Source organism: Python bivittatus, unplaced genomic scaffold (assembly GCF_059951505.1).
Source record: "Python bivittatus isolate LINGU-HERP-01145 unplaced genomic scaffold, Pbiv_v1 ctg000480_np1212, whole genome shotgun sequence".
NCBI classification, from domain to species: domain Eukaryota; kingdom Metazoa; phylum Chordata; class Lepidosauria; order Squamata; family Pythonidae; genus Python; species Python bivittatus.
In genome coordinates this window covers 66157559-66181299 of record NW_028277075.1, presented here as the reverse complement: position 1 = coordinate 66181299, position 23741 = coordinate 66157559, and the positions used below count along the sequence as shown (strand labels likewise).

Sequence of the window (23741 nt, the reverse complement as noted above, 5' to 3'; positions counted from 1 at the left end):
GGGAGAGTCCCCCTCCAAAAGGACATCGGGGAGATCTCCTTCAGGGGTTTCCTGTCTTCTTTGCCTCTTAGCTGCAGGCTCAGTTCTGGGGAAAGATCTGTCTAATGTCAGTTTTTTTTTCCTGCGCTGCATAACCCTCCGGAAATGAGAGACCACGTTATTGTTCATCAGATTCAACACTCTGTTCGTTACAGTTATGTTGGGGTGGTGCTTCTCAAAGAAATCCTGGCACTCATTCCATTTTTCCATAATGGATTTAATCACATCACTGCTAACCTCCTCCCTGTCTTCCTCTTCCTCAGTGGAATGCTCCTCACCAAGCACTTTCTGCTGCTCACTCTGGAGTTCAGCAAGTTCTTCCGTGGTCAGCTCCTCCTTATGGTCCTCAATAAGCTCCTCTATGTCTGCACCATCGACATCCAGACCCATACTCTTGCACACAGACACAATCTCCTCCACTACCTCTGCATCAGACCCTTCAAAGTCACTTTCAGTGACACATTCTGGCCACAGTTTCCTCCAGGCTGAGTTTAAGGTCCAGTACGTGACATCTTCCCAGGCTTTGTCAATGAGGCTGATGCAGTGGAGGACACTGAAATGTTTCTTCCAGAATTCTTTCAGAGTCAAGGATGTCTCTTCAGTGACATTGAAACACCTGGTGGGAATGGTACACCAGTAGTGGCTTAATCTTCAGCTCGCCGCTTGCGTTCGCACACAGCAAAAGGGTCAATCTGCCCTTCATGGGCTTGTGCCCTGGCAGTGCCTTTTCCTCCTGCATGATATAGGTTCTGTTCGGCATCTTCTTCCAGAAGAGCCCTGTTTCATCGCAGTTGAACACTTGCTGAGCGATGTATCCTTCCGCCTTCATGAATTCCGCGAATTCTTTCTTGTAGACTTCTGCAGCAGCCTTGTCAGAACTGAAAGCCTCACCATGTCTTGTCACACCGTGGATGCCACTTCTCTTGCGGAATTTATCAAACCAGCCTCTGCTTGCTTTAAATTCTTCACTTGCTGCGCTTGTAGAGGGTTTTTTTTGCAGTAAATCACTGTGCAATTTCCTGGCTTTTTCACAGATCATAGCTTCACTAACACTATCACCTGCCAGCTGTTTCTCATTCAGCCACACTAACAAAAGTTTTTCCACCTCTTCCAGCACTTGTGTCCTCTGCTTGGTTAACATCGTTACTCCTTTTGCCACATCAGCTCCTTTGATGGCATCTTTATTCTTCAAAATAGTCGAGATTGTTGACTTCGCCATCTTGTACTCCGAGCCCAGATTAGTCACACGAATACCACGCTCATGCTTTTCTACAATTTCCTTCTTCAATTCAATGGTTATTTTCTTCAAAACCTTATTCTTACCATGCTTGCTCTGCACTTTCTTTGGAAAGCGCACCAAAAAGCTTCACAGGATGTCTGTCTGCTACCGCAATCTTGCCCACAGGAAGCCACGACGTGTGTCAGCAGGGAAAATGGCCACGGATCCTGTTCGTCACCCAATGCGGAGTTCGGGAACGGAAGCTAAATTTTGCGAACGGTGTTCGTGACCCGAATTGTTCGTGAACAGAAGCGTTCGTGACCCGAGGTACCACTGTATCTTCCTCTGGCAAAATTGGGTTTATGTGATCACATAATTTTTTCTAATATAAGGAAGTGACCTGTTAATCCTTTACATGTGTTTTAATAGTGATAAAACCATTTTATCACCTCCCAAAAATATAGCCTTTCCTAATTATGTAGGTTAAAATGTGTAATATTTATTCTTACACCCTTTGCTGAGTAAACTATTACGCTTACAGAGGACCATGCCACTTTAAGGATTCCTGTATCTACCTTTGCTGGATGCATTTACCTTTTATTGATTATTGGCCAGTAACTAGTCTTCCTTTTTCAGCATCGAACTCAAGCAGGCAGTAGTGATACCTTAATTTATTTAAGCCCAGCATCCAATCTGGCTTTCATATAGAAACTATCTTTATCAATCTTCTGGACCACCTTTTCTGGAAGAGTGATGAACAAACATAACTGTTTTGATTTCCCTAAATCTCTAAGAAGCTTGATACTGTATTATCCTAAGCAGCCCATTAGGAAAGAGGGTTGATCAGACTACACACCTGAAGTTCTGCTATCTTACTTAAAAATTTCCAGATAGGCAACCATTTTCTATATAGTCTGCTAAAAGCCACATAACCTTATCCTCCTTTCCCAACCACACAGCTGATCATACTACCAGTGCAGGGATGGTCTTGGAAGAGTTAGGCAAATTGAAGTTTTTCATTCCCAAGCAGAGAGCTACTCATTAGGATGAAAGTAGTATTATTTAGCAGGCTGGAAAAATCATAGACTGCCTGCTGGTAGTATGGGAAATATTTTACCTTTCTTCACCCCAGAAAGGAGATATTTTGAATGCCAGGATCACCCACACAAATTCTATTTTCAAAAGGATCTGATGAACAAGCTGTGAACATATGTACACATCTGGATGCCTGTGTTTATGGAAAGAGAGTGTGTGTTGAGCATGGAAGGGGGAAGAAAACCCTCCAACCAACTCTCCATAGCCATATTTGCCTCTTAATATATAAAACTACTGAGAAATCTGGCAATTGAGTGAAGTACCTCCATTAAGCCAGTATCATCAACTGTCTTTTCATTTTTCTAATCCAAGTAAGATAGTAGGTATCCTGGATCAGAGCCTGGAATCAGTAACGTGTTCATTGAGCTAATACTGTAGATAAACTCAATTAAGGCAAAACAGGGATACAGTTGGACTTCTGCTTACCTTTTTCTGGAAAGCTTAAAAGTTTTTTAGATCCCACTTTGACTTTGGACAAACAAGCATCCTTTGCAGACCAGAATACTTTCCACCAAATTCTGGTTATTTATCCTCACTTTCAGATTGTGAGAAACTGCTTCTGGAAAGTGTCCTGACACAAAGTCCAAAGCATTGCAGTGGGCGTGAAAGGGCATGTATCAATAAACATAGCATTTATTTAAATCATTTGTATACAGTGACATCTGAAAGCACTGAACACTATTATTCCAGAGTTGAAGTAGCTTTCAATCAATTTCCAGATTTTATTCAGAATACAGATATTACATTATATTTTACATACATTTATTTGCAGCCTTAGGTTTTAGCAAAATGAATACCGATATTAAATCATGAATCCTGAGTGACCTGAGACCACAATATAAAAAATATCACCTTTTCCTGTATAATGATTCTTGTTACCCTTGCAAAAAAATGAGTCTAAATGTAAAGCAGCATTATTCACATTTGGAATGACATTTCTCATCTTACACAGAACCCTTGTGTGTGTTCAACATACTTCTTTAAAATACTGAATCACAGACTTTATACAAGTACCATGTCTCCTCAGCAATAAATAGCTCCCACTCTCCTTCCCGCGTACCAAGACAGGAGAACAGGATTTAAATCACCATGTATGCACATTTCTATAACCTAGACACAAACGCTGATCAATGAACTAATACAATATCAAATATTATATATCCAGGCTTTACAATACAAACAGCTCAAATAGCATAAGTAACAGCAAGTATGAATATTCTAATTTCACCATTTAAACATGAAGTAATCCAAATTGTTATTATAATAATATACTTGATTTATCTAACTTTCATAGAAAGTGTTCAGTCTTCTAATGGGGCAGCAGTATGTAATAAAGAAGTAGTCTTTTGCTTCTTTGTTGCTTATTTTTATTGTTTATTTCTTTATAGTGTGTTACTAGCTGGTAGTTATTTAACCCAATTTTCCAGCAACATTACTGTATTTAAGAATGTGAACTCACACATAACAGGAATATCCCAGGTCAAAAGATCAGACAGCCTGTTTGTAAGCAAAAGAGCAGTGGTACCTGGAAACAGATTTCAACTAAAGCAATTTTTTTTCAATTTTAAAGGAATTAAACCAAGATAATCTTATTTAATAAGATTTAGTATAGTGAACAGGCACATTACTTAATCATGGATTATTTCCCCATAACCCAACGCTTCAGCTTCTACCCCAAAACTGAGCTTAACAAGGACATGCAAAGTGCTGAAACTCAAGATGTTTTATGCGTGGAAAAGTCATTTTGAATGTTTCTGAATTTGGAACAAAGCATCTTATATTTCATAGTTTTTTCTGAACTCAAAACAAAACCAAGCATGTTTCACATTGTTTCAACTATTTGGATGTCCTACATTTTTTTTCTTTTATAGCTTTCCAACATCTTTAGAGCCCCCCAAATCTACTCTTTCCTCACTAAAAACAAAAAACCATCAATAAAATCATGAAGAGGGAGGAAAAGCAGAGACAAAGATCTGTTCATTAAGAAAGAACATATGCATGCAACAGATTTAAGTTTAATAAGGGTTTTTTTGCTGCTATTGCAGCAGCAGCAGCTGTGATGCCAACTGCCACCATATGAAAAAGTGACTGGTACTAGGCAAGGGTAACTTTCTTTTGCATAGGAGGAGGTGACAATGCCCAGTCCTACCGACCCAGGGACTGAAATTCAGCCCAAGAATGATGGTGATAGTAATCCAGATACAACCAGCAGATACTACATTAAAGAGGGCCTGAGAGTAGTATTGTAACCTTAATCCTTTGAGTTACATTTAAGGATTTATGTTACATCACCTAAATCTATTATAAGGCATGGATCAGCAGAGGCAAGGACGCAAAAAGACTTGTGATATTGGGCCCTGGACTTTACCAAAACATCCCTGAAATTGTTGACAGTACAGTGGTACCTTGGTTCATGAACTTAATTCGTTCTGCGACTCTGGTCGCGACCCAAATTGGTCGCGACCCGAATCAAATTTTCCCATAAGGTTCAATGTAAATACGGTTAATCCGTTCTGAACCATATGTATTTTTTTTTTGAACTGCAAAAATATGAAACAAAATACAGTACGAAGAGAGAGACCGTTAACCTTGCTCGACGTGACTTCTGGCGTGAAGGACAGGAAGGGGGTGGGGAGGCGGTTATTGCTTGGAGGGAAAGTCCCCCTCCCTACAGGAAGCCATGACCACGTGTCACGGGAGGGAAAATGGCCTCGGATCCTGTTTGTCACCCGATCCGGCGTTTGCGAATGGAGGCAAAATTTTGCGAATGGAGCTGTTCGTGATCCGAACTGATCATGAACAGAAGTGTTCATGACCCGAGGTACCACTGTATTAGGCAAACTGTGTTTCTAACTATCAGAAAGACAAAGGCACCTTTTCTGAAGAAGAGGAAGCTGCCATAGCAGTTGTAGTAGTAATCCATGAGCAAATAGAAAGTGGCTCAATATCACTGGAGCCTACATGTGCTTTTGCCCAAATGATGACTTTCAATGACCACTTATTCAGTAAGGAGAATGTCCAGCATCTCCTCAACTAATTGTTCCCCATTAAAGAATCCCCTTATGCACCCTTTCAACACTGACAACTGAACCACATGCTGTAGCACTGCAGGATATTTCTACTGCAGTGTGAAAGGATGGTAAGCGTTCAACAAGAAATAGTGACATGTAGAATGTCACATATTTTCCCTTGTGCAACCAGTTTAGAAAGAGCAGGTACAATTTGGTTCCTTCAAGCAGCAGGAATAGAAGCTTATCTCCAAGGCCTTCAGTGCCTGAACGTTGAGAGGGCAAATTAAGCCAGGTTCTTCCCAAAACCATGTTCTTAAGAAAGGCCATGGGTATATATAGAGCAAATTAGATCCAAGAAAGGTCCAGCTCTGACAGACCAACTGAGAACTGGAACATACACTGCCTGCTGGATCTCCCTGGGTATTAAAGTCACTTATGTGCTGGCAAGCTTGTGCAACTGGGGGGGAACATAGCTTAAGTTTTATTAGTCTTGGACCAGCCTTTAAGAGGAATGTTTTCAGTAATGTTAATATACCAAGATAGAGATAGTTGTAAAAGTGACTTTGGTAAAGAAGTAAAGAATAAATCACAGCTGTAAGAGGGAGCTTGAATACTGAGCATACATTCCACCCACAGCAGCAACAGTAATTAGAACTCCCAATTCCAGCTCACTTTCCAGTTCACTTTGGCAGGTAGAAAAACAATGTATGGCAGCTTGCATTCTAGTAGGGAAGATGTCTTGGGTCTTTGACCAGCAAAAGAGGAGCAATACACTTTTTTGAATAGTTTATGCACAGATCTGGCTTAACCTGACAAAGTTTGGCCAGTGGTACAGTGTGTTCTTGCCAACCAGTGTCCTGAGCAAGGTTATGTTCTCCATGGCAGGCACTGTGGTGAGTTATCATTCACACTTGGATGGTGACTTAGTGATGCAGCTGGCCTTCCTCACAACTTATCCTCCTTCTATTAGACTTCCTTACCTATGACTGGAGAATAAGGGCTATCCCAACCTTCACTCAGAACAGCAACAACTACCTGTGCTACTGTGTGCCAATTATTGAGTTGCCTAAATTTGACAGAATGCACTGACTCCAAGGTCACAATGCTATGCCAAAAGCTATCCTGTGTGCCTATGGCCAGACTTAAAGAGAATTTGTGCACTATGCAGTATGCGTGTTGGGAAGAAGTCTCAAATCCAAAAGCCAAAGGAACATATTTTCAATTTTGTTATATTGTTCATAGGCTTTGTTGAAGCCATACTGGGCTATTGTAACTGTTTGTGTAGGCAGGCTGAAAGAAAAGCGTATTTAAGCAGTTGCTTTCCCTCTTTCTTGGGAATTTCAAGAATGTCTGAAATAGTCTTTTAAAAAAAATTCCCTAGGCAATTGTTCTATAGCCTGGATGATAGTAAGCACTCAGGGTGAACTACTACCCACTATTTTTGTGGCCCATGGACAAAAAGGACAGAGCAAAAGCTTGTTTCATGTTCCACTGTTAAGAGAGAACACTCAAAATGTCTTTGGTTTTTATTCGGTTCAGGACACAACCCACTCAAAACTGTCAGATGGAATATTCCAAGCAAGTTGGTCTTGTTTTCAGCTTTGAGAAAACATTCATTTTGTTCCATGCATATTCCTTAACCTTAAATACCATATCAGATTACACACCACTGTTGCAGGACCAAACCAAATTAATAACACTGCAAGTTAACATAACTTTTCATGTCAATGTAATGTTAATCCTGAAGTGAATTTAAATCATTAGCAATACAGGTAGATTTATGTATGTAACTAAAGACTTAAAAGACAATCAAACAACAAGAAAAAAACTTATAATTTAATGAAAAGAATACAAAAAGAAAAAACAATTAAGTCAATTAAATCTTTGGAATATAAAGGGTTTAGCCAATACTTTGAAAATCGGTCACACATATTTTAACATATCCTCTAGAGGCAAACATAAGCAGAATTCTTACCTGTTAAAAGAAAAGTTTATAAAGAAAAAAAAAATCTATTCTTCTTGGCTCCTTGCCCATTACAAGGTATCCTGGCAACCGCAAAATCTTTCAGTCTACAGGATTAGCACATTAGAGACTGAATTAGGTTAAGATAAAGCAGGTTTCTTCCTACAAAAACAAACAAAAACAAAACAAGACAAATTAATAAAATCAACACAGGATTTAATTAGCCAATTCAGTTAGAAACAGACATGAATGATGAATATATAGAGTATAAATGACTGCATAGGAGATAACAGTTAGTTAGGCTAACCCTACAATGTTTCATGAAAATGGTACAGGTAGTCTTTGACTTATGATAGTAATTGAGACCAGGATTTCCATAGCTAAGTGACGCAGTCGTAAAGCGTGATGTCATGTGACCACATCGCTTAACAACAGCATTCCCGGCACTCCCGGTTGCTGTTGTTAACTGAATTCCACCGGTCATGAGCCAAGAACCTACCCCAATCCAAGCCATTCCAGGCTTGGTCCCTCCAAACCCCAATAAGATAAGGGACTGTCTCCTCCAATTCCCCTCACCCACATATCCCCCCCCATCTCTGCTCTTTTGGCTGTCCTGCACCCTGCCTTGTGGGGCAGCAAGCAGCCCCAGGACCACACAGCTCTGGGGCTGCTTGCCACGCCACAGCCCAGGGGCTTCTTGATGTGCCATGGTTCTGGGGCTGCAAGAAGCCCCTGAGCCACAACACAGCATGAAGCTGGCCTGGAATCCTCAGCTGCCCCAGCAGCGTGAAGCTACTGCACCCTGGGAAGCTCCAGCAGCCCAGTGCAGTGCCCTGGGAAGGCGCAACTGCCCCAGCCCAGTCCCAGTCGCCCTCACCGCCCTGCACTCTAAGGCCTCTGCTGCCTTGCGCTCTGCGCTAATGCTGGGAAAGGTGGAAGGACAGAGAAGAGGAGGATGACCAGGAGCAAGGAGGATAGGCTCAGTGCACTGTTGGAAAAGCTGAAGGACCAGGCTAGGGACAGATCATCATGGAGAACATCCATCTATGTGGTTGCTAACAGTCGACACTCTTCAGAAATTAATGAGATATTTTATCAATTAGTTAGACTAATTAAAAGTACTATTAAATTATATATAAACACTATTACTTGTTCCTAGGATCAAAATAATTATACAACTTTTCTAGATATCCAATGAAAGTTGCTTGAACAGCTGTTCTCAATGAAAAGTGGCTTTAAAAAATAAAAATTGACAGAACTTCCCAAAATGGCTTGTGATACATCATGGAGAGATCTACACATTTTTTAAAAAGTTAATTAATAAACATTTTATAAACACCTAAAGGAATTCTTTGGAACCTAGTCATTATGGAATATGCCATAACAATTGATAATTACTACACCTCCAATTTTAGTAATCTCTTTCAGACCATTTTCATTTAAAAAGACTGCTTTAGTCTCAGTGAGATAGATGGCATATGTGTATATATATATATATATATGTGTGTGTGTGTGTATATATATATATATATATATATATATATATATATACACACACACACACACACACACATACACACACACATACATACAGTCAGGTCCAGAAATACTGGGACATCGACACAATTCTAACATCTTTGGCTCTATACACCACCACAATGGATTTGGAATGAAACAAACACAATGTGCGTTAACTGCAGACTGTCAGCTTTAATTTGAGGGTATGTACATCCAACTCAGGTGAACGGTGTAGGAATTACAACAGTTTGCATATGTGCCTCCCACTTGGTAAGGGACCAAAAGTAATGGGACAGAATAATAATCATACATCAAACTTTCCCTTTTTAATACTTGGTTGCAAATCCGTTGCAGTCAATCACAGCCTGAAGTCTGGAACGCATAGACATCACCAGACGCTGCGTTTCATCCCTGGTGATGCTCTGCCAGGCCTCTACTGCAACTGTCTTCAGTTCCTGCTTGTTCTTGGGGCATTTTCCCTTCAGTTTTGTCTTCAGCAAGTGAAATGCATGCTCAATGGGATTCAGGTCAGGTGACTGACTTGGCCATTGCATAACATTCCACTTCGGTCCCTTCAAACACTCTTTGGTTGCTTTTGCAGTATGCTTTGGGTCATTGTCCATCTGTACTATGAAGCGCCGTCCAATGAGTTCTGCAGCATTTAGCTGAATGTGAGCAGATAATATTGCCTGAAACACTGCAGAATTCATCCTGCTGCTTTTGTCAGCAGTTACATCATCAATAAATACAAGAGAACCAGTTCCATTGGCAGTCATACATGCCCACGCCATGACACTACCACCACCATGCTTCACTGATGAGGTGGTATGCTTAGGATCATGAGCAGTTCCTTTCCTTCTCCATACTCTTCTCTTCCCATCACTCTGGTACAAGTTGATTTTGGTCTCATCTGTCCATAGGATGTTGTTCCAGAACTGTGAAGGCATTTTTAGATGTCGTTTGGCAAACTCTAATCTGGCCTTCCTGTTTTTGAGGCTCACCAATGGTTTACATCTTGTGGTGAACCCTCTGTATTCACTCTGGTGAAGTCTTCTTTTGATTGTTGACTTTGACACACATACACCTACCTCCTGGAGAGTGTTCTTGATCTGGCCAACTGTTGTGAAGGGTGTTTTCTTCATCAGGGAACAAATTCTTCGGTCATCCACCACAGTTGTTTTCCGTTGTCTCCCGGATCTTTTGGTGTTGCTGAGCTCACCGGTGCGTTCCTTCTTTTTGAGAATGTTCCAAACAGTTGTTTTGGCCACGCCTAATGTTCTTGCTATCTCTCTGATGGGTTTGTTTTGTTTCTTCAGCCTAATGATGGCTTGCTTCACTGATAGTGACAGCTCTTTGGATCTCATCTTGAGAGGTGACAGCAACAGATTCCACATGCAAATAGCACACTTGAAATGAACTCTGGGCCTTTTATCTGCACATTGTAATTGGGGTACTGAGGGGATATCACACACCTGGCCATGGAACAGCTGAGAAGCCAATTGTCCCATTACTTTTGGTCCCTTACCAAGTGGGAGGCACATATGCAAACTCTTGTAATTCCTACACCGTTCACCTGAGTTGGATGTACATACCCTCAAATTAAAGCTGACAGTCTGCAGTTAACGCACATTGTGTTTGTTTCATTCCAAATCCATTGTGGTGGTGTATAGAGCCAAAGATGTTAGAATTGTGTCGATGTCCCAATATTTCTGGACCTGACTGTATACACACACACACACACACACACACACACACATATACATATATATATATATAAATACTTTTTATTGAAAAAAATTGCAATACTAAAAGATAATACAAACTAAGGTAAAGAGAAAAAGAGAAAAGAGAAGAAATACAAAGTGCAAAAAAAAAGAAAAATAATAAAAAGAAAAGAACAGAGAAAAAAATGTGTTTTAATGCTTATTTATTTCTTAGATTAATATCCTGTTAGTCCTTCAAGACAAAATATATAGCATTCCTCTTATCCAATTTTCTGTCCACCACAAATGTGTCTAGTAGATTGGGTTGAGAGAGAATGACTGAGTTTATATTAGCCATGGTTTAATAATTATTCACTGAATAAGTTAATGGTTGGATTCCAACGTAACTCTAAGCCATAAACCATGGTCTATAAAATACAGTAGTTGGATTCACATAAAATGAAAGAAACACATTATATTTTATGATATGTGCAAATCCAGGTAATGATTAAAGTATGACAGTGAACTACATGTCAATGGTAAACATTATATGGTTGGATCATTAATATATTTCACCTGAATTTTTGAGATTATGAAAGAAATTCAAAATAGATTGGTTTCCATAGCTATTTGCCCAAGAACTGTGGGAAATATAGTTCTAAAAAGATATCTAAATCTTCAAACCACTTACAAAACTGAAATCTGCAATTCTCAGAGTTATTTGGTTTAGAACAATTATATACTAGTGCTGCTTCAGTGAATGTCCTCTAGTAATAATCTGATTCAATGCAGGCTGCAAATCAGATAGTCAAAACGTCCTTTTTATCCGACATATCCAATAAAATACACTGTTAAGAATATTCATGACTAAACTATGGAAGCATGGTTTTAATATTGATAGTCTTTCCTGGTACTATGTATCAAATTCCTAATTATCAGATTCATTTAGTTCCTTTGCATAGTTATACAAATTGGCAACCATTAATATTAAAGCATGTCAGTTTGTAATTAGTTAGAGCTTTTATCTATCTAAGAATGTAAATCAAAACTCTCTGGTTAGACAACACTTGTTTTTTCATTATAACTGCATCTGATTAAAACAACAAAGATTTTTGTTGCAACATAATGACTAACAAATTTGTTAGTGCCTAAATTATTTTGGAGGAGCCAACATCAATAAATAAGTATATAAACTAAGAGTATACTCTATAAACATAATTTGGGATGAAGACACTGTAAATGACGAGGCTAGAAAGAAACTAAATGCACAAAGTATAATTGCATGGTAAAGTTAAAAAGAATAGTTAAAATCTATCCCTGGCCTAGTCCATCACAGATAGTCCATCACAGAAAATAAATTCTTGCCTTCACAAGTTTAGGAAGTAGGCTTCAATGTGATTTAAAATAAGATGTTTACTAATAACAGACCACATAACAGATACAGAGATAAAGACCAAACCCGTAATAGGTTCAGATGCAAATTCTATCCCTACGACTACTCTAGGAACACTATTATGAGCCATAATAGTTCATATGCTAAAGTGATGTACACCATCATCTGTCTTCAATGTCATGTGCTCTGCATTGGATAAACATGTCAAACTCCACATGAAATAAATAGACATAAACATGAGGTTAGAATTTCATTATTCAGAAACCAGGTATATATCTCAGCTTCTCATGACACCATCACTAATTGACCTATAAGAATCCTAGTGAAAAGAAGTAGCCTTCTTAAGGGGGCATCAACAGATGGGGCTTGTACATCCTCCCCTGCTCCAAGCACCCTTTCAACCTCAGATCTAAAATATAGCACATCTCTATTCACTATATTCAAGGGGGGTCCTGGATTCAGGACTGAGAGATCATGAGTTTGAAGACTTCTATATTAAAATCCATGTTTGTAACTTAACCATTGGTTTTAATCACTCTGACACAGATACAGTACATGGGTTTTAATAAAAATGGTTTGCACAATACTTTCAAATGAATAAATTGCTACAGGATTATATTGCTGTAACACTTCTAACTGAATAAATTGTTACGGGTTTACTTTTTAATTATTTTGGAAGAATCTGAGGAATATACAAAAGCAAACTGAATGGGTAATGCTCAAGTAGTTTTGTAAATAAATCCAGGTATTACAAAAGTGCTATAAATTTGCAGTGATATCTGAATGAAAATAACTCTTGGATACCATTTCAAAGAAATAAGAATATGTAACAATAGCCTAATTCTGCTAACTCTAAAATTCAAACAGTTTCATTTGTCTAAGCATTATTTGTGGTTGCCAACATGCACAAAGAAGTCCTAGCCAGAAAGGGAGGAATATTTTCTCTCTGGCAAATTCCACGCTATGATCCTCTCGCCCCCTCCCCAAACGGCTCTTTTTGAGGAACACAGCTTGAACTTCAAAGGCTCTTATTCCAGCTTGAGAAGGGCACAAAACATGCTCCATCAGTCTAGAAATGAGGTATTGAGGGCAACCAATATGATGTAATAGCTAACACACACCCTCAGTCATCAAAATTCACTGAGTAATTTTGTGTCACTCACTCACTTCCAGCCTAACCTACATAATAAAGTTGTTAGAGGAGGGAATGCTATGTATATCCCCTGGAGCTCCTAAAGGAAAAGCGGACTGCAAATTAACAAATAAATAAAATACAGTAGTAATTCAAACCTTTAAAACAAAAAGTCCCAGGGATTCCTTGGCACTGACAGATCTGTCACAGCTGTTTACATCTTGCAGGAATCATAAAACTTCCAACTAGTCTGGATTTGATCTTCCTTGCAGCAGAAGTGAAACTACTTGATTTGCACCTGTTCCTGTACCCAGTATCATCTTCCAAAAAGTGCTTAATAACAAGCTAACTGGAAGTCATTTGGTTACAGCCATGGCAGTAGACTTAAATGAAACATGGTCCCTTTTTGGACCACATGCTAAAGCAAATTACAATATCACTTACTATGTTGTATAATCCAATCCATTCTCTGTTCACTAAGAACAATTTATGGTTAAGAACAGAAATACTGTTCAGTACACTAAATCCTTAGTTACATATTTCAGGCACAAGGAATAGCACTGAAAGAGACTGTAACCCTACAACTGGTACACAATGAGTGAAAAAAAATGCAGAACCAATAATCATTCAGTTTTCTGAACTAGGAATATGCAGAAACTAGAACAGGTTCTACTAGTAAATTTTGGAGCAATCTGCACAAGACTGGAAAACGGCTTTGGCTTCCAGTTTTTTTTAACAGCAGCAACAAGAGAATAACTTTATCCACTTAATTAGGTGGCTGAAACCAAGAACACTTAAAGTACCCTAGAAGTAAACATGTGGAAAGATGAACTCAGCACTGTTCTAGAACTGAAAATAAGATCAACTGCTCAGAACATGTCCCTGTTCTTTTTATCTTTGCTTCTGCCTTTGATTGATAGCTCTTAGGTTTCTTGAAAACCAAAACAGATTCAACAAGGTTAATTTCTCCTCTACTAAGCCATGGCATAAGAAGCCATGATAATTTAACCAAAAAAGTCACTAATTTGAGTAAGATGTTAGTACACCTTCCTTTCTGGAACTGCTCAAACATACTAAAGGCAATAAACACATGCACATACACACTGGAGACTGTGAAGCATAGCACCTTAAGAAGAAAAATCATAATGTGACTTATTTGGTTTTGGTTTATTTGGTATAAGTCCATTCACTGTAATTGGTAAACTCTTTTCAATCATTTGTCTTCTTTTTCATATTTTTTCTGTAGAACTCAATAAAGTTATACACAGGTTCCCCCATGTAGTCTCTTCTCGGAACACTGATAAGGCTCAGACTCAACTAATCACAGCAAGTGTTTTATCATGTACCTGGACTACACCTGTACCAATCCTAAAGAGATTATTATGGGTTAAGCATCTGATAGTTTTACATTTTGAAGCAATCCAAAAAAGCACTTAAATACTTGTAGTATTTGCTGCATAGACTTTGAAATTATATAATAATTCATCTTAATCCTGCTCTCCTTTAGAATATTAGAACTAGTATTTGAAATAGACCAGTTTGTGGTGAAATGTATTAAGGCACTGAAGTTTCTTAAATAATCAGAACCTGCCAGTTAGGCCCATGTTATTCCACTTCTTAATTTTAATATTATTTTGTTTATTTTAGTTGAAATGACCTTAACACACATTTTGAGAAGGGATTCTATTTTTAAATAATTTCTTCTACACTCTGTATTAATAATACATTAGTAATTGCATTTCCCAGTTTACAGTATCAGTATCTATTAACAAGCACAAATTGAAAAGGAGCATAAATGTGTCTACAGGTAATCCTTGGGTTATGATGGCAATTGGGACCGGAATTTCCATCACTAAGCATGAAGTCATGTGACTGTGTTACTAAGCAATTCCAGCAGTTGCTGTCATTAAACGAGGATTCGGCGGGTCATTAAGTGAGCTTATGGGACCACAACTTTCTACTGGCTGCCCCGTTGACTTTGCTTGTGTGAAGCCGGCAGGGAACATCATGATCACATGACTACAGGGAAGCTGCAATGGCTGGAATTATGAAGACTTGTCATAAGTACCATTCATTCAGTGCTGTCATAACTTTGAATGGTCACCATTCAATAATGAATAGCATTCATTAAACAACAAATTTCTACATTTATTTAAGTAAGCCTGCTGGCAATTAGGGTGAAATACAATATTCCAACTTCCAATGAAAAGTAATAAAATGCAACTATATTACAGGCAGTCCTTGCTTAATGGCCATTTGTTTAGCGACCTTCTGAAGTTATAATGGCGCTGAAAAAAGTTACTTACAACCGATCCTCACACTTATGACTGTCACAGCACCCCCATGGTCATGTGATTGTGATCCAGGCGCTCAGCAACCAGCTTGCACTTACGACAGTTGCAGTATCCCAGGTTTATGTGATCACCATTTGTGACCTTCCCAGCCAGCTTCCAGAAAGCAAAATCAATGGGGAACTGTGTGATTTGCTTAACAACCATGATTTGCTTAATGACCGCAGTAATTCGCTTAACAGCTGCTGCAAAAAAATTGTAAAATCGGGTGCAGTCACATGATGCTTTGCTTAACAGACACCCCACTTAACAATGAATCTTCTGGTCCCTATTGTAGCTGTTAAGTGAGGACTACCTGTACAAGTATACAGAAAGAAATTCTGTATTCAAGAAGGAATAATCAAAAGCAACCTACTTTTCTCTCATACAAGGCATTCTATCTCACATCAGCTGCATTCACACATAAGCTATAATATAATTTGTGTGCTCTTGACTCACCATGATGAGCAAACATTATCCATTACAGCATTTATGTATCCATTATATATAAATCGGATCAGTAACCTGAAGTTATGAAAAGCTTTCAACATAATTTTTCATCATTATCTACCACATTCTGACTAAAGTCCCTTATGTCCTGCCAAAATCTGCTTTATAGCCATAAGAAAGATAGTACTGGATACAAAAGATGGAACATTTACTAGAAATAAACATATTTCCTGTCTCCTCCCACTTATGTATTTTGGGTAGAATTCTGCTCATGAAATGCTCCTGACAGGAAGAAAAGAAGCAACAGCTCCATGCTGGGTTTTTCTTTTCAACTTGAACAATTGCTAAAAATATTTAAGCTTCATTCATATATATTAGATGTTATTGTATGTCTACAAATTGTGATTTTTGACCCAGGCTGCAGTTATCTAAACTGAGAAATAATTAATCTAACTGAAATTATATCAATTTATAACCACCTTTTTCACCTAAAATCCAGTGCTGTCAGATACTACATGAACATTACATCTATTATTTCTAATCCCATACCCCATTTTGAACTTAAAGATTATTAATAATTATTATTTTAATAATAATTTTAACAAACATTTTAAAAAATAAGGAGTCAAGCTAAATTATGCATTTTAGATCTGATCAGGGTGGCTATCTTTTCAAACTTTTTAAAAGCATTTAGTTATCCTGGAATTATATCAAAAACAAAGCACAAAGGGAGTGAACTTTCCCCCCATATATCCTTTACCAAATTGCAAATGCTGATATGATGAGAAGCTACAGTCTGTCCTATCATGAAAAAGCATTTGTTCACCTCTATGCTTTCACCAGCAGTACAATTAGCAATTCTGGGGAGAAAAGTTATCCTTGAAGAACAGCAGATTCAGAAAGTATTATCTCAAGCACTGCAGCCTTGCCTTAATTCAGGATCTTCTGTCAAATTTAATTTAATTCTGAATTAAATTAAGAATATTTTCTCAGAAGAAAATATTGCAGAGAAAATATATTTGATCATGGATTTCTAGTGTCTGGTTTCTTTAACAGAAAACCTTTAGTTTCATTAATTTACTATTTGTTGCAGAGACAAATCATAATTTACACATTAAACAGGACTAGTTTATCACCCAGTTAATTTCAGCAGATAAAGACTCATCTGAATTCTACTTAAGAATGGCTTTACCATTATCTATGATCATTTTTTCTTCTTCTCACACATCTGCAATTAGAGAAACACTTACTGTAATTGGCTAGAATATACATTAAATTTAAGAATAATTCAGCCTTTTATCTCAAGCAACTTTCACAAAAACAGAAGAAAAGGCAAATTCCCACATCCCTCTATATTCTAATCAACGGTTCTTTGAATCCAGTGGCCCTTCTTTTCAGGTAAACAAGTATATGATTACAGCCTTAAGGTAAAGCTCCCTCCAGTTGAGCTGGTGATACATGGACGTGTCTACATTGTTTTTAAAGCAACAATATGGAAGCAATTTAAAATTGCCTTCTTTTGGATTACAAACTTAGTTACAAATTAAAAAGTAACAGTCTTGTCCCTATCATCCATGATGTACAGAAGTGAACTTTGCTACTGGATGTTTTGCATCCTACATAGATTAGATTTAGATTTTTTTTTATCCGCCGTTCTTATTTTTATAAATAACTCAAGACAACGAACATACCTAATACTCCTTCCTCCTCCTACTTTCCCTACAACAACTCTGTGAGGTGAGTTGGGCTGAGAGAGAATGACTGGCCCAAAGTCACCCAGCTGATTTTTCATAGATCTCAATAATAAACATCTTACATTTGCAATAAATAGGCAAGTAAAACAGATTTGATTTTTTAAAAAATCAGACATCAAATGAATTCTCAAAGCAGCTGAGAAAAGCCACACAGACAAAAGAATGTTATAGTTACCTAAGCTGGGTGGCAATATGTATCCAAACCTCAGCTAATCTCCAAAAACAAAGCAGGGTCTGACCTGCTTGCAGGAACATCATACAAAAAGGCAATGGCAAACTACTTCTGTATTGTTGCCACAAAACCTCCAAGGTCATGTCCATAAGTCAACATGACTTGAGCTTGACCTGAAGGCGATGTTAAGTTTTCAATGTGTTTTAGTAAATTAGTAAAAAAATGTGCATTTTCACAGACAATACAATTATTTTTATCCTGGAACATACCACTTGTTTGCTTGAAAAGCAGGATGAAAACAAAGTAAAATAAATTCAAAGTGGCACAGAGAATAGTAAAGAAAATGTGAAAAATATATTATATGCTCTAGCCAATAGAGGTTTTCAAATTCTACTTACAGAATTGAGAGGTACAAGAATCACTGGTAGCACCATGTATGAAAACAGAACTTAAGAATTCAAATCTAGAAGACTAGTATTTTCACAAATCAAGCTTGAGATGCCTGGAGGAGAAAGGATCAATGGTTTTAAAATTTTGATGGTTCATACCAACCAAGTACAGCATATGATATTAAAAAAGTGAAAAGCAATTAAACAAATCCTTCCTGATCCTAATCTGGCTGGATCCACATACAAAATTACATTATATTAAAGCCTGGAAATGGAAGTAGTCCAGTCTAACATTTACCACACATCTGGCGTTTTTATATTTTTTAGCTCCAACTCATTATATCCAGTAAGTTGACATTCTCAAATTTTGTGATGCTGTGATCCCCTAAAATAGAAGAATTTATATGAGGCCCCATGGAAAAATGAATCTGTGTGACAACCTCCCAATGAACAGATGCACAAATAATGAAATAAGCAAGCCATCTGATGGGCACCCAGAGGAGGAGGATGCATCCCCCAATGGAGAAGCAAATAGCATCTGCAATAGAAAGGGCTGCCTTCATACCCTGAGAAAGGCTAAGCTGAGAGAGTCCAGCACACAAGGAATATACTCCAGAAAGATCTGCAGTAGAGCATACTGGCCTCCTGTTACAAGGTATCAACACAAAGCTTGCAGTGGGTGTGTGGGCTCAGCATGAAGATACACCATGACACAGACACACACACATACATACCAGGAAAAGCCACCCTGGAAGAGGGGGAAGGTAAATTAGGCAAGAGCCACTGCTGCAAGTACAAAAGTTGTTGAAGTGAGCACACTTCATATGGCTGTGTCCAGCACTAGCAGTTTGGTGGAATCCACCTACTTCCAGACAGAGGAAACAACTGTGACCCACTCAAACTTGCTCATGCCCCTGAGGAGTTTGAGACCTACAGTTTGAAAACTCCTGCAGTATTATCTATTACAGCATGGTCAATCAGATTTGATAGTACCCATAGTCCGAAATACCTGGCAGACACAAAGATGTCTGAAATATTTAATTTACATTTACCCTGTCACATTTATTTATTTATTCGGCTTATATGGGCACCCAACTCCCAGTGACTCTGGGAGGCATGCAAACAAATTAAAAAATCATAAAAGCAGTACATATCAAAACCACAGAACAAACTGGCAATCAAAGACACTAACCAATATACTATCACACTTCCTAAAGATGGACTCACTCAACACTCTGGTCCTATGCTGGTGGGAACAGCCAGGTCTTAAGAACCTTACAAAACACCAATATGGTTGGGGCCATCCAAATCTTGCGGGGGAGGGGGGCAAACTGTTCCACAGGGCAGGTACCATGAAGAGAAGGCACACTTCTTGGGTCCCTTCAGATGCACTGTTTGATGGAAAGGGCTTGAAGCATGCCAACGCTGACAGATCTGGTGGGAACTAAATGAAGTTGTGCTGAATAATACTAATAAATATTTCTGAACTCACAAATATCCCCAAAATGATTATGTCGTTTAGATATCAGCACTGTTGAATTGAAACAGCACTACCATAAACACTGAGCAGTATTTTACTAAGATCCCTGGCTATTAAGACTGATTTTTGCAGTAATAAACCCACACATTAAAAAAAATCAACTGAAGTTAACACCTTCCCTTATGCTCAAGTCAAGGGACACTTCTAAAGGCAATGGGGGGGAAATTACAGAGTAACAAGCAGCTAGCTTTATTCACATGAGATACGCTTTAAATCCTACTTGACTAAAGTAGAATGGTCGTATTCTTATTTGTTAACGGAAATGAGTTTGAGCTATTCTCACCACCAAATCAAAAACCTGGTTTCGAGCAACACTATCTAAAACCAGGGGCAGGCTTGCACTACCTTTACGGAAAAACTGGCTTCACATCTTGAATCCAGAAGTTACTGACTTATTTTTATTTATCAATTAAGAAAAATAGTTATGTTTCAAGCTATCATTTTAATTTCCATTCATCCACACACAAAGGACATAAATGGTGTTCCCTACATTCCCATACCCCTGAAAGAAAACTAAAGGACTGCCGGTAAGCCTGCGAGAGGGTAAGAAAACAAGAATACGTGGGAATGCATATACGCGCGTCCGCGCTCCCGCAAAGATGATCCTTCTCATTCTGTTGGAGAAGACCCCCTCAATTGAAAACCCACTCGTCTGGTAAGACAGCAGCGTGGGGGATCTCTGCTCCCCCAAAAGTAAATGGAGAAATGGACGCAGGCCGCTGCGACACAGAATCGAAGGCGGGGGAGGGGGGAATGCACTCAGGAAGCAAAACAAACCGGACCATTAGGCCGCTGCCGCTCCGAGTACAAGCCAGAGGGCTGTATTTCACCCCCCTCGCATCAAGACACGGGGACGCCGAATGGCTGGTGGTGGCGAGAGAAAGGTGAAACCGCCCTTCCAGCTCAGGTTCTTCGTGACCCCTCCCCGCTCCCCACCGGCCGACACGATTCCTTAAATGAAGGGAGCCACCATCACCGCCACCCCCGCCCCGCTCTCCCCTGTCCTAGGCCTAGGAAGGAGGGGCGGCCGCAAGTTCCTACCCGAAGGCAGATGAACTCCTGACACCCCTACCTCAGCAAAGAGGTGTCCCACTCGGCCGATCCACACCCCCCCTTCCGCACTCAGGCGGGAAAACTGCGGCTCCCTACCATCATCGACTCTTCAAGATGGCGGACATATCGGCTTCTCCGAACCCTCCTGCCTCCGTTCCCCCATTCCTGCCAATCAACCCTCTACAGGTCACACCTCCGCTCAGCAAGTCTTTCTTCTATTGGACGATGGCTAAAGCCTCTGCTTTCTACTGGTTTCAGAGCGTAGTCAATCATAAGATAATCAATTCGCTATTGGGTAACAAAGGGATAAAGGCCGGGGTCATGGCTTCATTTAACCCAATCAGCATGTTCGGATGGGCGACTCCGGCTTCCTACCGTCACGCCTTAGCAACAATCGTACGTCACTTTGAAAGACTTTCAGATTGCCCAACTACTAAATCTCGGAACGTTTAAAAAGAACCAGTGGCAGCCAATCACTGTAGGGCTCAGTCCAACTGCAAGTTACAGGGGCAGGGCTAAAGTCTCTCCACCCACAGCAATGTTTACTAACGAACGTGCTGTCCTATTGGACAAGATAAGAAACCAAATATTCGTCATAAAATTGAAGAACTGCAACTGCCTGACAACAACGACTTCCTTCATAGATGGGGGAGGAGTTGGAAAAACGTCGGTCAGTTGGAATGGCATTTCTAACCAGTCTCAATCACTTTCTTTTAAAGGGGAATTAGCTCAAATGGTAGAGCGCTCGCTTAGCATGCGAGAGGTAGCGGGATCGATGCCCGCATTCTCCACTTTTAGAAGTAACATATTCCATTCTAAAAGGTAAGGTTTTTACAAATTCCGTGTGATAACGACAGTATTTTTCACACCCAGGAAGTTTCAGTTTGACTTTACTGGCTGTTATTCTTTTTTCCCCGCAAGGGAATTTCACATACAAATTGTTACGTCCTCTTATTTCAGCTGTCCCGCACTTTTTTCCCCATCGGTTGAGTTTGGATTAGGGTTATCGATGATGGTTGACAGTTACCTCTGCAAATTTACGTATCCACGCGCTAATCACAATAAAGAACTCACACCAATCAGTGACACCCACGGCGGGCCAAACTTTCCAGACGTAAGATTTTAACACTAGTGGTGGGCAAAAGAAGGAAGAAGAGCTGTTTCTTCCACCAACTCTGGAAGAGAATATATCTGGCTGGCTATTTCTTCCTCCAGATCGTTAAACTTAAAGGACCAACTTAAAAAGTTCGACAGTTCCGCCGCTTCTGGGAGAGGCAAGAGGTGAAAGAACTGCTCTGCTCAAGGGCCTCCAAGGGCATGCTGAGAAGGGGCCGAGAGAGAGAAAGATTTACGATCACGCGCACCACCAGGCTTGCCTCACCCGGGAAGCAAAGAGATGCAAAAAGTCCGCTCTGCCATTGGGGCATCTGGGAGGGCCTGCGCGTGAACCTGTCAATCAAAGGTGCCTCCCGGCGCGAGAAGTTTGGTCACGCGCCGCGGGGGAAGGGGTGGCCTGAGGTGATCCCTCTCTCTGTCAGGCCGGCCAGCCAGCCAGGAAGATGTTGGGGAGTCACCTTACGGATTTCTGCCACCTTGTTTTTTTCTTTTATGTTCAGAGTTTATTCGGAAATAGATTCCTCGTATTGGCTTCATTTGTTATAGTTTATAATTCTAGCAAGTGATTTATACTGTTTTAACCAGACGTTGAGTTTTTCTTAGTTTAAAGCTTAATGGCTATGATTAGACTTTCCTTTAAAAAGTGATGTAGGATATGTCAGACTTTTTTCTATATGCAGTAGGATATATTGAACATCTGGAATCCTCATGACACTGTAAATCCCATGTTTATTTGCTGTATTCTATTATTGTATATTTTATTCTTTATTTTTTGTGTTTGTCATGTTTTATGTTTATATTCTTTTAAAAATGTTTAGTGAAGTTTTTAAAAAAGGAATAGGTTTAGGGCTGGGCTGGGGTAGGTTATAGATAGTTTGTAGGAATAACTGAACCTCTTTTAAAACCCAAGTTTTAGTTACTGTACTTAATAAAAGTCTGTTTATTCTTAGGTTACCCAAGTATCTTCTCCACAAAGTTGCAGTAAATTACCTTAGGGACTGAAAAATCAGGAGAAGTCACACCAATCAATGACATCCGTTAGTTTTGCAACTAACAAATTTTATTTAAAGCTCATGAAAGGGTATGAGCTTCCAATAAAATGTGTTGGTTGGAAAAGATGCTACCAGACTCCTGTCCTCCAACAATGTCTACTTAGGGACTGAAAGGATTTCTAAGCTTCGGAGGGGAGTAGCAGTGGCAGCAGAACAAAAGGAAAATAAAGGAAATGACCCCCACCCTCTGACAGGGAGGATATGCAACAGGCTCCTCCAGGGCAGTTGGCTCCTTCAGAAACAGGTGGGGAGCCGTGGTCAGGTGGCCTTCACATGGGCTTAGGCTGATGTGCCATTTGCAGTCCTAAACTGGACCCTGAGGCCCTCACTTGTGTCTCTATCACCACAAGGCTAGGTTTTTGTAGCCTACTCTATGTAGGGGTGCCTTTGAAAATGACCCAGAAACTACAATTGATGCAAAATGCAGTGGTCAAGATGCTAGCAGCGTGAACTGCTGCTGTAATATAATACTGTAACCTGTTCTGGGTTATTTCTGCAGTCATTTCATTTTTCTTGCTCAGTGCTATCAGTTCTATGTTCCCAACTTCTAGTTCTGATATAAAATCATAACCATGTATGCCCATTTTCTATTCCCTTTGGGCTGTTCTGATTTAGATTTAAGGAACTATAAGAGTTTTCAATTGCCCTTGTGGTTAGGGACTAAAAACCAAATAATTGAGGTACATAAGCTTTATAAACAATGGCCACATGTTCTTGTGAAGGCTCATATCCTGGTTGTGCTTTAGAGCCATGTCATTTTTTCCTGTCCCCACTTTTATGTTAAGCCTGAACTCCTAGTGCAATTTGAATTT

General features: G+C 39.4%; 1 protein-coding gene and 1 non-coding gene across 9 annotated transcripts in view; one reads left to right on the top strand and one right to left on the bottom strand.

Moving 5' to 3' along the window:
- PPP6R3 (protein phosphatase 6 regulatory subunit 3) overlaps positions 1–20929 on the bottom strand; it is a 92466-nt gene extending 71537 nt beyond the window's left edge. For 3 of the 8 annotated variants that reach the window (XM_007425265.4, XM_007425266.4, XM_088146126.1), the window contains exons 1-3: positions 20858–20920; positions 18178–18281; positions 7340–7489 (exon numbers count right to left, since the gene is read on the bottom strand). The gene's annotated coding sequence lies outside the window, so the exon portion shown is untranslated. Of the gene's footprint in view, positions 1–7339; positions 7490–18177; positions 18282–20780 lie in introns of all 8 variants that reach the window. The other 5 variants (XM_025164792.2, XM_007425262.3, XM_088146125.1 and 2 more) reach the window with 4 other exon arrangements.
- Positions 20930–21479: 550 nt separating this feature from the next.
- Positions 21480–21552, top strand: TRNAA-AGC (transfer RNA alanine (anticodon AGC)). The gene has a single exon. It is a non-coding gene; the product is annotated as a tRNA-Ala (tRNA).
- Positions 21553–23741: the final 2189 nt, after the last annotated feature.